Source organism: Astatotilapia calliptera, chromosome 22 (genome assembly GCF_964374335.1).
Source record: "Astatotilapia calliptera chromosome 22, fAstCal68.1, whole genome shotgun sequence".
NCBI lineage: Eukaryota > Metazoa > Chordata > Actinopteri > Cichliformes > Cichlidae > Astatotilapia > Astatotilapia calliptera.
Genome location: NC_137442.1, coordinates 13461014 through 13473575, shown reverse-complemented (window position 1 = coordinate 13473575; position 12562 = coordinate 13461014). Strand labels below are relative to the sequence as shown.

Below are 12562 nucleotides of genomic sequence, written 5' to 3'. Positions count from 1 at the left end.
AGGAGCTGTCGAGGTCCGTTGGGAGGCAGGGGGAGACTTGAGGTGAGGCATTATTCAGACCAAAAAATACAAGGTCTCTTAATGCACCCCGTGGAACGGAGCCCATAAAATGTTGTGTGTACTGGCACTGCTGAGGTGAAAATACTCATCTCATTAGAGCCATCTCACGGGGGCGCTACGTGCTGACTGCAGGCTGCCACCCCTACTTTACCACCTGCCCTCACGACTTCATTTTTCTTATGTCCACCTCCCCAGTTGGTAATGCTCGTTATCTATCACATTTTAATGCTGGCCTGCCATTAATCCTAATTAAGAATATATGAACTGCTACTGGCAGTTTACACAGAATATTTAATACTTAAAAAGATGATTATCTGTAGCCAAAGTTACCAACTGTGCTTGTCATTTAGCTCCGTAGCCTCTGATTTCCTTCTTCTAATCTGAATAATTGTCTTTATTATAGGCCTCATCTGATAATTAATTAAGTGTTGGAACTGACTCCCTAGCAAGCAGTATTATGAGGTTTTTGAAGGTCAAAGTTTATTGAGAGTAATATGCGGTACCTGAAGTTAATGATGGTGAAGATTCCTTAAAAACAAACACTGAGTTGATATTTTGTCAAGAAAATTCTCTAGTTTGACAGTCAAAGGTAAAAACATGTGCTCAAAGACTGTATGAAAGTACAGCGTTCTCTGTTGATATTATTTCTGTTTTATGACTTTTTATATTGCTGTGTTGTAGCACAAAGACATATACAGATAGTTATTTAGAATATTAAGAATTTTAAATAGAATAGAATTCAACTTTATTGTCACTGCACATGTCACAGGTACAAGGCAACGAAATGCAGTTTGCATCCATCCAGAAAGTGCTTTAGCCATGATACAGATATATTACAATATATATTAGCAATAATAATATATTAGTAAGTAAGTATATTACAGAAATGGGTCTATTATGGTATGTTATAATGTACACGGTATGAAGGTATGTTGTGAATATGCTATAAGTATGTACAGGCTGTAGTGGGTACAGGCTATGAACAGGATATAAGTATGAAAAACTATACAGAAATGTGAACTATGCAAGTTATAAACAGTTGTAGAATTAAAAATTATCGTATTGTACAGAATGATTATTTATACAGAATTATACAGTAGTGCAGTTAAGATAAGTGAGATATGTGGATAATTTCTACAGAGTGGTTGTGAGTGGTGGTTCAGTCCATGTTATTATTGTGTGTATGAGGGTACAGTTGTCCATTGTGTGTGTGTGTGTGTGTGTGTGTGTAGGTGGTTGTGGGTGTTTGTATGTCCAGTCCATGTGTTTAATGTGAGTCAGATGTCAGGAGTCTGACAGCTGTGGGGAAGCTGTTCCGGTACCTGGTGGTCTTAGTCCGGAGGCTCCTGTAGCGCCTCCCAGAGGGCAGGAGGGTGAAGAGTCCATGTGATGGGTGACTGGGGTCTTTGATGATTTTCCCAGCCGTTTTCAGACACCGCTTCCTGTAGATGTCCTTTATGGCAGGAAGTGGTTCTCCGGCGATGTGCTGGGCAGTTTTCACAACCCTCTGCAACGCCTTCCAGTCCGAGGCAGAGCAGTTCCCGTACCAGACTGTTGTACAGTTGGTCAGGATGCTCTCGATAGTGCAGCGATTTCACCAGGATGTCTGAGGACAGGTGGGATTGTAGATGAGCAGCGGTTATCCAGCCGGACATGTTGGGGGCGGTTGGTCAGGAAGTCCAGTATCCATTTGCAGATGAGGGAACTGATGGCCAGGTCTGTCAGTTTCCTGATGAGTTGTGAGGGGTGGATTGTATTGAATGCTGAACTGAAGTCTATAAACAGCATTCTGGCGTATGTGTTGTTGTTGTCCAGGTGTGAGAGGACAGAGTGCAGTGCGATGGAGACTGCATCCTCTGTGCTCCTGTTCTGACAGTATGTGAATTGGTGGCGGTCCAGGGTGGGGGGGAGACAGGATTTGAAGTGTGCTAGGACCAGCTGCTCTAAGCACTTTGTGATGATGGGGGTGAGTGCTACTGGGCGGTAGTCATTGAGGCTAGATGGGTTGGAGTTTTTGGGTATCGGGACGATGGAGGTGGATTTGAAGCAGGCCGGTACCACAGCATGGGCCAAGGACAGGTTGAATATGTCTGTCAGCACTCCTGCAAGCTCCCCAGAACACGCTCTGAGAACACGCCCGGGGATGCCATCAGGACCTGCAGCCTTGTGGACATTGATCCTGCTCAGCACCGCTCCTACATCGGTGGGGGAGAGAGTCAGAGGTTGGTGGCCTGGTGTCATGTCTGCTTTGGTTGTGGTTGTGGGGTTCCCTCGCTCAAAACGAGCATAAAAGTTGTTGAGCTCGCTGAGAAAGGAGACATCAGAGGATGCGGGGGAGGGTTTGGTGGTCCTGTAGTCTGTAATGGTCTGGAGTCCTTGCCACATGCGTCGGGGGTTGGAGTGGGAGAAGTGTTCTTCTACCTTCTTTTTGTAATGGTGTTTGGCTTTTTTGATGCCCTTCTTTAGATTAGCCCTGGCTGTGCTGTAGGCGTGTGCATCTCCTGACCTAATGGTGGTGTTGCGGGCCTTCAGGAGGAGACGAACATCCCGGTTCATCCAAGGCTTCTGGTTGGGGTACATGGTGATCCGTTTCTGGGTGGTAAATGGACTGGTTCTTATATAGTGCTTTTAAGATAAAATAAGCTTTATTAGTCCAACAGGTGGGAAATTTGTTTTCTACTCATCTGAGCACTCAAAGCGCTTTATACAACTTGGGCGTTCACCCATTCACACAAGCACATTTTTCTAAGTGCTTTATAGCTAACATTCACACACACTCATACTCCGATGGATGCATCAGAGAGCAATTTGGGGTTAGTATCTTGCCCAAGGATATTTGGCATGCAGACTAGGGGAAGCCAGGAATCGAACCACCAACTTTCCAATCAGTAGATGACCTGCTCTACCACCTGAGCTACAGCCACCCTCAAAAAAATTTCACCGCCCAACGTGGGGCTCGAACCCACGACCCTGAGATTAAGAGTCTCATGCTCTACCGACTGAGCTAGTAGTTTTGGAGATGTAATTCAGTACAGATGAGGCATACTGGTCCAGGTCTGTGTGGGTGAACGTATTCCAGTCCGTGTTTTTGAATCTGTCCTGGAGAACTGCGTCTGTCCCCTCTGGCCACACTCTAATTGTCCTCACAGCAGGTTTCACACATTGGATGAGTGGTGAATACCAAGGTGTGAGGAACAGGGAGAGATGGTCCGATTGTCCAATGTAGGGGAGGGGTGTTGCTTTGTAGGCTCCAGCCAGGTTGGAATAAACATGGTCTACAGTCTTGTCCCCTCTGGTGTGACAGGAGACATGTTGGTGGAATCTGGGGAGGACTGTCTTTAAGTTTGTGTGGTTGAAGTCGCCAGCAACAATAGAGATTGACAGACAACGTGACTTTCGCGCATTGCATTGTAGGTACAAGTGGCAACAAAATCAAAACACTGCATCAAGCGCTAGCATTTCCAGCACCGGTAATCATTAATTCTGCAGTTTTAATCCCTACTTGCATTTTATTTACCCCAAAAACAGTTATGTACAAAACGATGCACGGCAGGTCCATACAAAGACAGACTTGACGAAAAGGCAAAAAAAAGTATGAGGAAAAAAATCAAAGGAGTGAAAGGGTCAGACCCATACAAGCATACAGAGTGGAATAAGGACGTTAGCGTGCTGCCCAACTTTCATCACGCACATTATTATTATTATATGGTCCTAAGTGTGAGTGCATACACTCACAAAATGTTTAGTAACTTCAGATCCCTGCAACAAGCCCAGGTCCAGTTTACTTTGGTGATTTGGACTATTCCATTTCACAGCTGTTGTTAGATTTTTTTTCTTTATCTCCTGTACAGGCCAACGCAATCTAATTGTCATTTCAGGTTGTAGTGTTACACAACATTTTCGGATCTAATAAAAAAAAAAAGAGTTTCGTAATTCATTCAATTATTGTCTTTATTTATAACTGGCATTATTATTTCATTCTATTATAGAATCTTACAGGAAAGACGCAAAATTGTATTCCATTGTGCTTTATTAGCTGCTTCGGTGAAAAACAAATCAACAATGCAACAAAAAAACCCCAACAACATTGCAAAACAGCATACTGGAAAACAGTTATTCTTCAGCTGATTGCTTCAATACAACACTTGAGCACATATATGCGGGACTTTTCGTGTCTGTTTTGATCTCGCTCTCTCTCTTAACCGATTAAATCTCACTGTGGTAGCAGCTTTAAACTCGGTATGACCCAGGTTGATAGAGGGCGTCCAGTCTGGATTGCATTCCAGCATTTTGTAGGCTGGTTGTCCTACAAAACACAACAAACATTAGCCCGCAAAGCCACCGCGAACAAAGCAGCATAGTGCAACAAATTCAATTAAAATTAAGACTTATTTGTAACCTACATCAACAATTATGTTGTGATAAATTATGTAATAACTACAACAGAAGACTTACCTTTGTGGAAATGCTTGGAGCAGACTAACATGTGAGCTGAAGTGTTCTGAAACGTTATATTTGGTCTTCGAATGGCTGCAATCCAGGCCATCCGTCGGCTCTTTGTTATTTCGGAAACACGGCTTGAACAATTTCTTTTCCACGACGGAATCCGATAAAAAACGATCACTTTGCCCGTCGGCTTCCCGTGGCTGTCATGCGACCGGCTATTGCAGTTAATAATACAACAGCTTCTTGCCATTCTTTGTGTTTCTTTTTATCGCTGCGTGACTGTTTTCATGTGCAAGCCCGCGTGCGCTAGTACCGCTCGCCACTCGTACCCACAATTCTTTGCGGTTTTACCCCGGAAATGACGTCACATTTTCAATCTCTATAAAAGCAGCCTCGGGGTGTTTGTTCTGGTGTTTGTTAATGGCTGCAGAAAGTTCTTTCATGGCCAACCTAGCATTAGAGTCAGGGGGGATATACACTGCAGTGAGTATGATAGAAGTGAGTTCTCTGGGGAGATAATAAGGTCTGCATTTGACCATTAAAAACTCCGCTTTAGGTGAGCAAATAATATTTTGATATAAACAAATGCACGGCTGTATGTACTGGTCTTTAGCTTAACACAAACTCAAAAGAGTCTAGAACAATTTCGATATTTTTCTCTATATATTTTAGTCTGCCAAAGAAGCTTTGCTTTATTCATGGTACATCATCATTTATGGGCCTTTTGTGGACCTTCATTTCATCTACTGTGTGAAATAAGCAGTTTAGCTCCTCCCCGATTAAGCCAAGTTTAAACTGCTGCTGGGTTTGGCATCTGTGTTTATAGCTATAAATGTTGTATGGTATAATTGTGTACAGTTGCTACTGTTTGTAGTGACGATAGGTTAACAAATGAGTCTCTGTGGCAGAGGTGTGGACTCGAGTCACATGACTTGGACTCGAGTCAGACTCGAGTCATTAATTTTATGACTTTAGACTTGACTTGAAAAAATGTTCTAAGACTTGAGACTTGACTTGGACTTTTACACCAATGACTTGGGACTTGAATTGGACTTGAACCGGTTTACTTGAAAAGACTTGATATTTCACCCCAAATATAAAATTTAACATGCATATTATATAGAGATTGAAAATGTGACGTCATTCACGGGTAGAACCGCAAAGGATTCTGGGAACTCGTGGCAAGCGGTACTAGCGCACGCAGGCTTTCAATTAAAATCAGTTATACAGCGATAAAAAGAAACACAAAAATGTCAAGAAGCCGTTGTATTATTAACTGCAATAGCCGGTCACATGACAGCCACGGGAAGCCGACGAGTAAAGAGATCGGTTGTTATCGGATTACGTCGTTGAAGAGAAATTGTTCGAGCCATGTTTCCGAAGTAACAAAGAGGCGACGGATGGCCTGGATTGCAGCCATTCAAAGAGCAAATATAACGTCCCAGAACACTCCAGCTCACAGGTTAGTCTGCTCCAAGCATTTACACGAAGGTCAGTGTTTTTTAGTAGTTAATACGTCATTTTCATAACATAATTGGTGATATAGGTTACAAGCAAGTCTGGAGCTGAACAGAAATTGTCGCGCTATGCTCCTTTATTTATTGTGCATAAATAGTGAATTGTCCTGACACAATATTGCGTTTCGCTTCTGTTATTATGGTACATTGACAAAAACATATACTTTTATTCACAGGATAAAACAGTTTTTTTGTATCACTAATTGCCCAGTACGATTACAGCATACAGTATTGTTGTCACTGCTACATTTCTGTAACTCGTACCAGAAATTATTTCCACTACTAATTGATTACCGTTGAGCTCAAAGGTCCTATTAATAAACGGTTAACGAATGTGTATTTATGACGACAATTTGTGAGACTGGTAAACTTATGATATGTACGATGGTCTTTCGTTCTACACGGTGCGTTTCAAGGTCCTGCACCCATCCGTCGGTAAACTGTACCTGGGCTTGTTGCAGTGACCTGAAGTTACTAAACTTCATGAGTGTATGCACTCACTCCAAGAAGCGTATAATTATAAATATGCATATAAATATGCTAAGATGAGATAGCTGACTTCATCTAACTAGCAAATGTTGTCCAGGCTACGTTGGTGATACAGTTTTTTTTTAATGTGTATGATATTTTTGTCATGCGATTTTAAAGCCGGTCCTACAACCGCATCCAAGAATAACATGCAGCTTATCTCAGAACTGTCGGTGAAAATTATTCTTGGAGCTAGGTTTAATTGAGCTGCATTTTAAAGAGGTGCAATTTCACAATTTGTGTATATTTTCTAAGTTCACTATTTTGTCATGTGTTGAGAAAAACACAGATTTAAAAATTACATGGTCTAATATTTACATTTAGCATAACTGCAACATTATTTTTTCGTTGTTTTTTTTTAAAGACTCGAAAGGACTTGAAATTCAAAGTTTCAGACTTGTGACTTGACTCGGACTTTTACACCAGTGACTTGAGACTCGACTCTGACTTGCCTGACATTACTTGAGACTTGACTTGAGACTTGAGGATAAAGACTTGAGACTTACTTGAGACTTGCAAAACAATGACTTGGTCCCACCTCTGCTCTGTGGAGTTTGCAGATGATGTTGTGATCTGTAGTGAGCAGGTGGAAGTGAGCCTGGAGAGGTGGAGGTATGCCCTGAAGACAAGAGTAAAAGTCAGGAGAAGCAAGACAGAATACATGATGCATGAAGATGGAGACAGGTAAAGATGCGAGGAGTAGAGCTAGTGAAGGCCGATGTGGTCAAACATGTAAGGCAACAGACTCATGAGAGAGAAAGAGAGCGCAGGCAGGGTGGAGACGAGCATCAGCAAGAGTGAAAGGAAAGTTTTAAAAAATGGTAGTGAGACCTGTTACGATGTGTGATTTGGAGACAGTGGCACAAACAAAAAAAACAAAAAAACAAGGAGGCTGAGCTGGAGGTGGCAGAGTTGAAGATGCTAAGATTTTCATTGGTAGTGACCAGAATGGACAAGATTAGAGATGAGTACATCAGAAGGACAGCACAGGATGGAGACAAAATTGGAGAATCCAGGCTGAGATGGTTTGGACATGTGCAGGGGAGGGATAGTGGATATACTGGGGATATTATGTTGAAAATGGAGCTGCAAGGCAGGAGGAAAAGACCACAGAGAAGATTAATGGATGTAGAGGGCTGGTTTCACACAAGAAAAGAGGATGGAGCCAGACTGAGCCACTGTGGGGACTCCTTAAGTGAGCAAGGGAGTCTCCTTTAAGTATATTTAATAAAAGGCTAGCAGTTGACCTTTAATAGTGCAGTATTTTTACACTGACCATTGATCCTCAAGTACAATATTACAGTATTGCTTCCACCATTGTTTACTGAAATTCACCAATCAATAAGTAGTATAAACAGTCCAGAGTCAGACCAGAGTTGAGGGCTAAGATGGAGCTACAGCAACTGTTTGATCGATCAGATGTGGTGGTGGTGGTGAGGAGGAGGAGGAACAAGAAGGCCTGTCTGCCGAACAGTCAAGCCACTTTATCTGTCAGGTTGGAACAATGTCCTCAGACCCACAGAGTGGCTGCTTATCTTGTGGTCACACCTGAGGGAAAATGTGTTGAGTCCACTTAATGTCCACTTGTGTCGAAGTCACAGTGAAACAGTGTGGGAGTCTTTTCGATGTGCCATTCTCAGTTTAACACAGAGCCATCTGAGAGGATCTTTACTCCTTGATTGATTCTTTCTGTGTCCTTTCTGGTGTATTTTTTTCAATGTGTGAAGCAAATAGCTTTTTTAATTTAAGTGTTCTCTTCTTATTTTGTAGTTTGACATCGTAAATAGTGTTATATAATAACGAAATGCATAATTAAAAGTAGTTGGAGTATCAGGTCACTACACACTGCTTTGGGTTTGCAGTGAATTGCAGATTTTCCAGAGAGCAACAACTAAACATAAGACAGTCTGTTATTGCATAAATATATCCCACAAATCACACCATTATTTAGTTTACATGTCACAAAAAGACGCCAATGCTTACAGTGGTCTTCTGAAGATTTAACTCAAAACTTAAATGCAGGATATTTTTAAACAGGAATCATGCATTGTAGGGGTTTTTTTTCAAATGAGATTAAAAAGCCAGGAGCTGTCGAATAGGTGGGAGATCTAATCATATAACATTAGGTCAGAATATTTCTGCTTCTGCTGCTTTAAGTTTAATTTCTTTTCTGTATTGGTTTCCCAACTTTATCAAAGTGAAATGTCACATCAATGGAGAGCACACTGAAAAAGATGACTGAAGAGATTAGTCTCAGTCCATTATTTCTGTTTAAAAGTGGAGTAAAAACTTCTAAGGATTCATGTCTTTGCCAGTGCTCTATGATCACTGAGTATATATTTGTTGGAAGGATTTTTGTTTTGGCATGCTGAGAGTATCTCCCGCTAGTCAGTGAGCTTAGAATATAGCAGGCAACTAGCCAGTAATGTAAAGCGCAGTCAGCCACCCCTGCCTTATTTGTTAGGGGTCCGTGTTCCTCGTGCAGACACCTCATGTCCACTTAACCTTGTGACCGCAGCAGCCCAGGCTGGTTAAACGGCGGTCTGTAAAGTGAGTGGATGTGGCTTGGCAGGATTAATCAAGTCTAACGACACATCTGTAGGTAGGCTCACTGGGAAGAGTGAGCATCAATCAAAGTCTGGAGCATCTCTCTCTCTCTCTGCTGCATCGACCAGTGCTTTGGGCCCTTGGTAATTAAAAGGCATTGATTGGCTTCAGCCGCAAGATGCTGGGATGCAGTCAAGCAGCACAGCGCAGTGGGATGCTCAGAAAGAACAGGTGTGGTTGTTCATGTGTGGGTGCATTTGCATGTGTTTACACATGTAATTAATGTGTTATAGCCATGCAAATGTCAGTAGTTTTGTTGTAGTTTGCTTTTAGCTCATGCAATAGATGTCCTTATGCTTTAAGTCCTTTTTTTCTAGCTTAACTTGTTTTCTTTCTGTTTGATTTATAAACATTGCAGTAATTGCATCTTTTTAGCTTACATAAAGCTGGCTGCATGTGCCTCTAGTGAGGTTTAGTTGACTCATCCATTTGATAAAATCTGAAGCCTGAGAGAAACCTTTAGGTCTGTGCGCCCTTATTAAATGAGAATCAGGAGAGAAAAAAACAAAAAGCGGGGGAAAAAACACGATTGATTCTGTGCATATACCCGAACCCTGAGGCTCATCTTCCCCATGGACACACACAGTCCTCGCACACTCGCTCTTCTTTTATTCCATCTGAGTGAACACAGTAAATCTAAGTGCTGCCAGATTGCTAGCGCTGCACATTTTTCGACCCTCAAGTTGGCTCATCAAGCAGGGAGCCTTGCCTTGGCTGAATAAGGACCAGAATACTACTATAAATACACTCCCTGACTCTTTACTCAGTCTGACACACTGACTGAGTGACAGTGAAGGCCACACATAAACACTCAGAGTCCCCTTTGATGGGTTTATCGATGTGTTAAAATACATAGTGGTTTTTGTTTTTTGGTGCACTATCCTTTGAATTACTAGGATTTCTGCAAAATAATCCTTCAGATCCTCTCTTCTGTCTTCAGTTTGATATTACATTCACTCCAATTTGCTGCCTATAGAGGTTTCCCAGATAATTACTAGAGAACAAACATATTTACAAGAGTCTAATATCGTTTAAAGTCTATACTGATGCACTAATAAGCTAAAAAAAAAGAAAGAAAAAAGCTGGATTTAGCAGGCGTTAAAGGGTTTAGCAAAGAAGAAGTAAAAGCTGTACAGCCTGTTCCTTCATTTGTCGTGTGGAGGGGGAGCACTGGCTGTTTAAAAGATGCCTGTCTCACTCCATCGTTTGACCACAGCTTGACAATGATGATAATCCCACCCGTGGCGCCGAGTTTTAGTCTTCCTGCTGTGCTCATAGGACCGATTAACGCTTTGATCGAAAAGCCTCTGTTTAATGTCAGGATGGCAGATGAATCATTAACCCAGTGGAGTGGACTGATTCGAGGTCTAAATCCAGGCAGAAATTCAGTAACTTGTGATCTTATTTAGCAGATATTCCCTGTAGCTGTCCTGTAGCTGCTAATGAGATGTCTGAGGAGATGAGGGGGGATATTGGATCATTCCTCCCAAAAAAACTGTCTGATTTCATCAATATTTTGAGCATGTATTGACTGAACAGCAGTCTTCAGTTCAGGCCACAGCATCTCAATTCGGGTAAAGTAAAGAATTTGGCTTGCCTTTTCCAAAACATGAATTTGTGTATTTTGCAAACATTATGTTGTTGATTTATTTATTTATTTTATTCCTAAGATGCTTCAATCCAGGACACATCTGGGTCAGGGGTGTCAAGCATAAGGACCAGAACCCAGAGGACATAAATTTGAGACGTTTAACTGTATTTTGATGTCATTTCAGAGTCGTGCTGGCAGATTTCATTCATTTTCTTCATAGAAAATTTGAGACATTCTGTTGAAATTGCACTTTTTTATGCTGTATTAAGATATCTCAAGGATTATATGTCTAGTTAAACTTCTTAACACTGAGAGAAAGATGGTTTTTGCTGCTCCAGCCCACAAGATCAAAGTGGGCTGATGTCTGGCCCACAATCTAAAATGAGTTTGACATCTGTGATCTAGGTGGTCTTTCACAAAGTTAACACAAGCAGCTTTTTCCTTTGGTATTCCTCAAAGTGGACACATGAACACAGGATTTAGCTGGGTTTTGGAACTTCTGCAGGTGCTTTGCTGTTATTCCTGGCTAAGAGGAGTGCACATGGTCCTGGCGTGATCTCTGCAGGATGCCCACTCTGAGCGACAACAGCAGCAGCTCACACTTTCCTCTGTTTGTTTTTAGAAATGTTTTCGTAGCATTTTCCTGCTTTGTTCATCTGTACAATACCAAGGTCCTGTGAAAGTTGCTGTGATAGAGCATTGATTCACACGAACAGTCTTCCAGGAGCAGAGCAGACTTTGAAGGCAAAGTCAGTCCTTTTATTTTTTGCTTTGAGGTTATTTGACAGAAAAACAGAATATTGTGCTCATAAATATACACTGATTAGCATGTAATTATGTTTTCCATCACCTGATGTGTTCTCACAGATTTCTAACTATTCTAGCAAACATAAAAAAAGAGCAGGTTCAGTTTATTTGGAGCTCCCATGTTTCCCTGCCATCATGAATACGGTGGCCAAGATGAACATCTTAACATCTGCCTAACTGTGTTTTATGTATGTTGCTTGAGACCAGCCACATATGTAGTACACCAAAGGCAGAGGTGTGAAGGTCCTCCAGTCTACTGGTTTCCTTGCATATCTCTCACTCTCTCGCTCTCTGTCTGTTGTCACTAAACATACCTTGCTTTGTGGAGGTGTGTCTTCCACCGGTCCCAGCCTATCTGCACCTGGGCTAAATACCACACCTGCCAGGGATTTGGTCTTCAGCCAGTTTCCATTTAAAGCAGAAGAAGATATTCATTAACTGCCAGATTGTTGACTAAGCTAGAGTCCTGTCGCCCTGTAGCCCTCACCTCAGTAGTGATGAAGTGCTTTGAACGCCTGGTCAGAGACTTCTTCATTTCTTCACTACCAGACACACTGGACCCACTACAGTTTGCTTACCGTCCAAATCGTTCCACAGACGATGCCATCTCTCATCTCCTCCACACATCACTCACTCACTTGGACACTAGAAGGGGGAATTATGTTAAAATGCTCTTCATAGACTACAGCTCTGCATTTAACACCATAATTCCCTCCACACTCACCACCAAGCTGGAGCATCTGGGACTCAGCTCATCTATGTGTCAGTGGATCTCCAACTTCCTAACTGGCAGACCACAGGCAGTAAGGATGGGCGGACATGTCTCAGCCTCCACCACTCTCAGCACTGGAGCCCCCCAGGGGTGTGTTCTGAGCCCCCTGCTGTACTCTTTGTACACATATGACTGTGTGGCCACTACCAGCTCCACCACCATCATCAAGTTTGCTGACGACACCGTCGTGGTGGGCCTGATCTCTGATAACAACGAGACGGCCTACCTGAAGGA

General features: G+C 42.2%; 1 non-coding gene across 1 annotated transcript; it reads right to left on the bottom strand.

Annotated features, from left to right (window-relative positions):
• Window positions 1-3001: 3001 nt before the first annotated feature.
• On the bottom strand, window positions 3002-3078 carry trnak-cuu (transfer RNA lysine (anticodon CUU)). The gene has a single exon. It is a non-coding gene; the product is annotated as a tRNA-Lys (tRNA).
• Between the last annotated feature and the right edge of the window lie 9484 nt (window positions 3079-12562).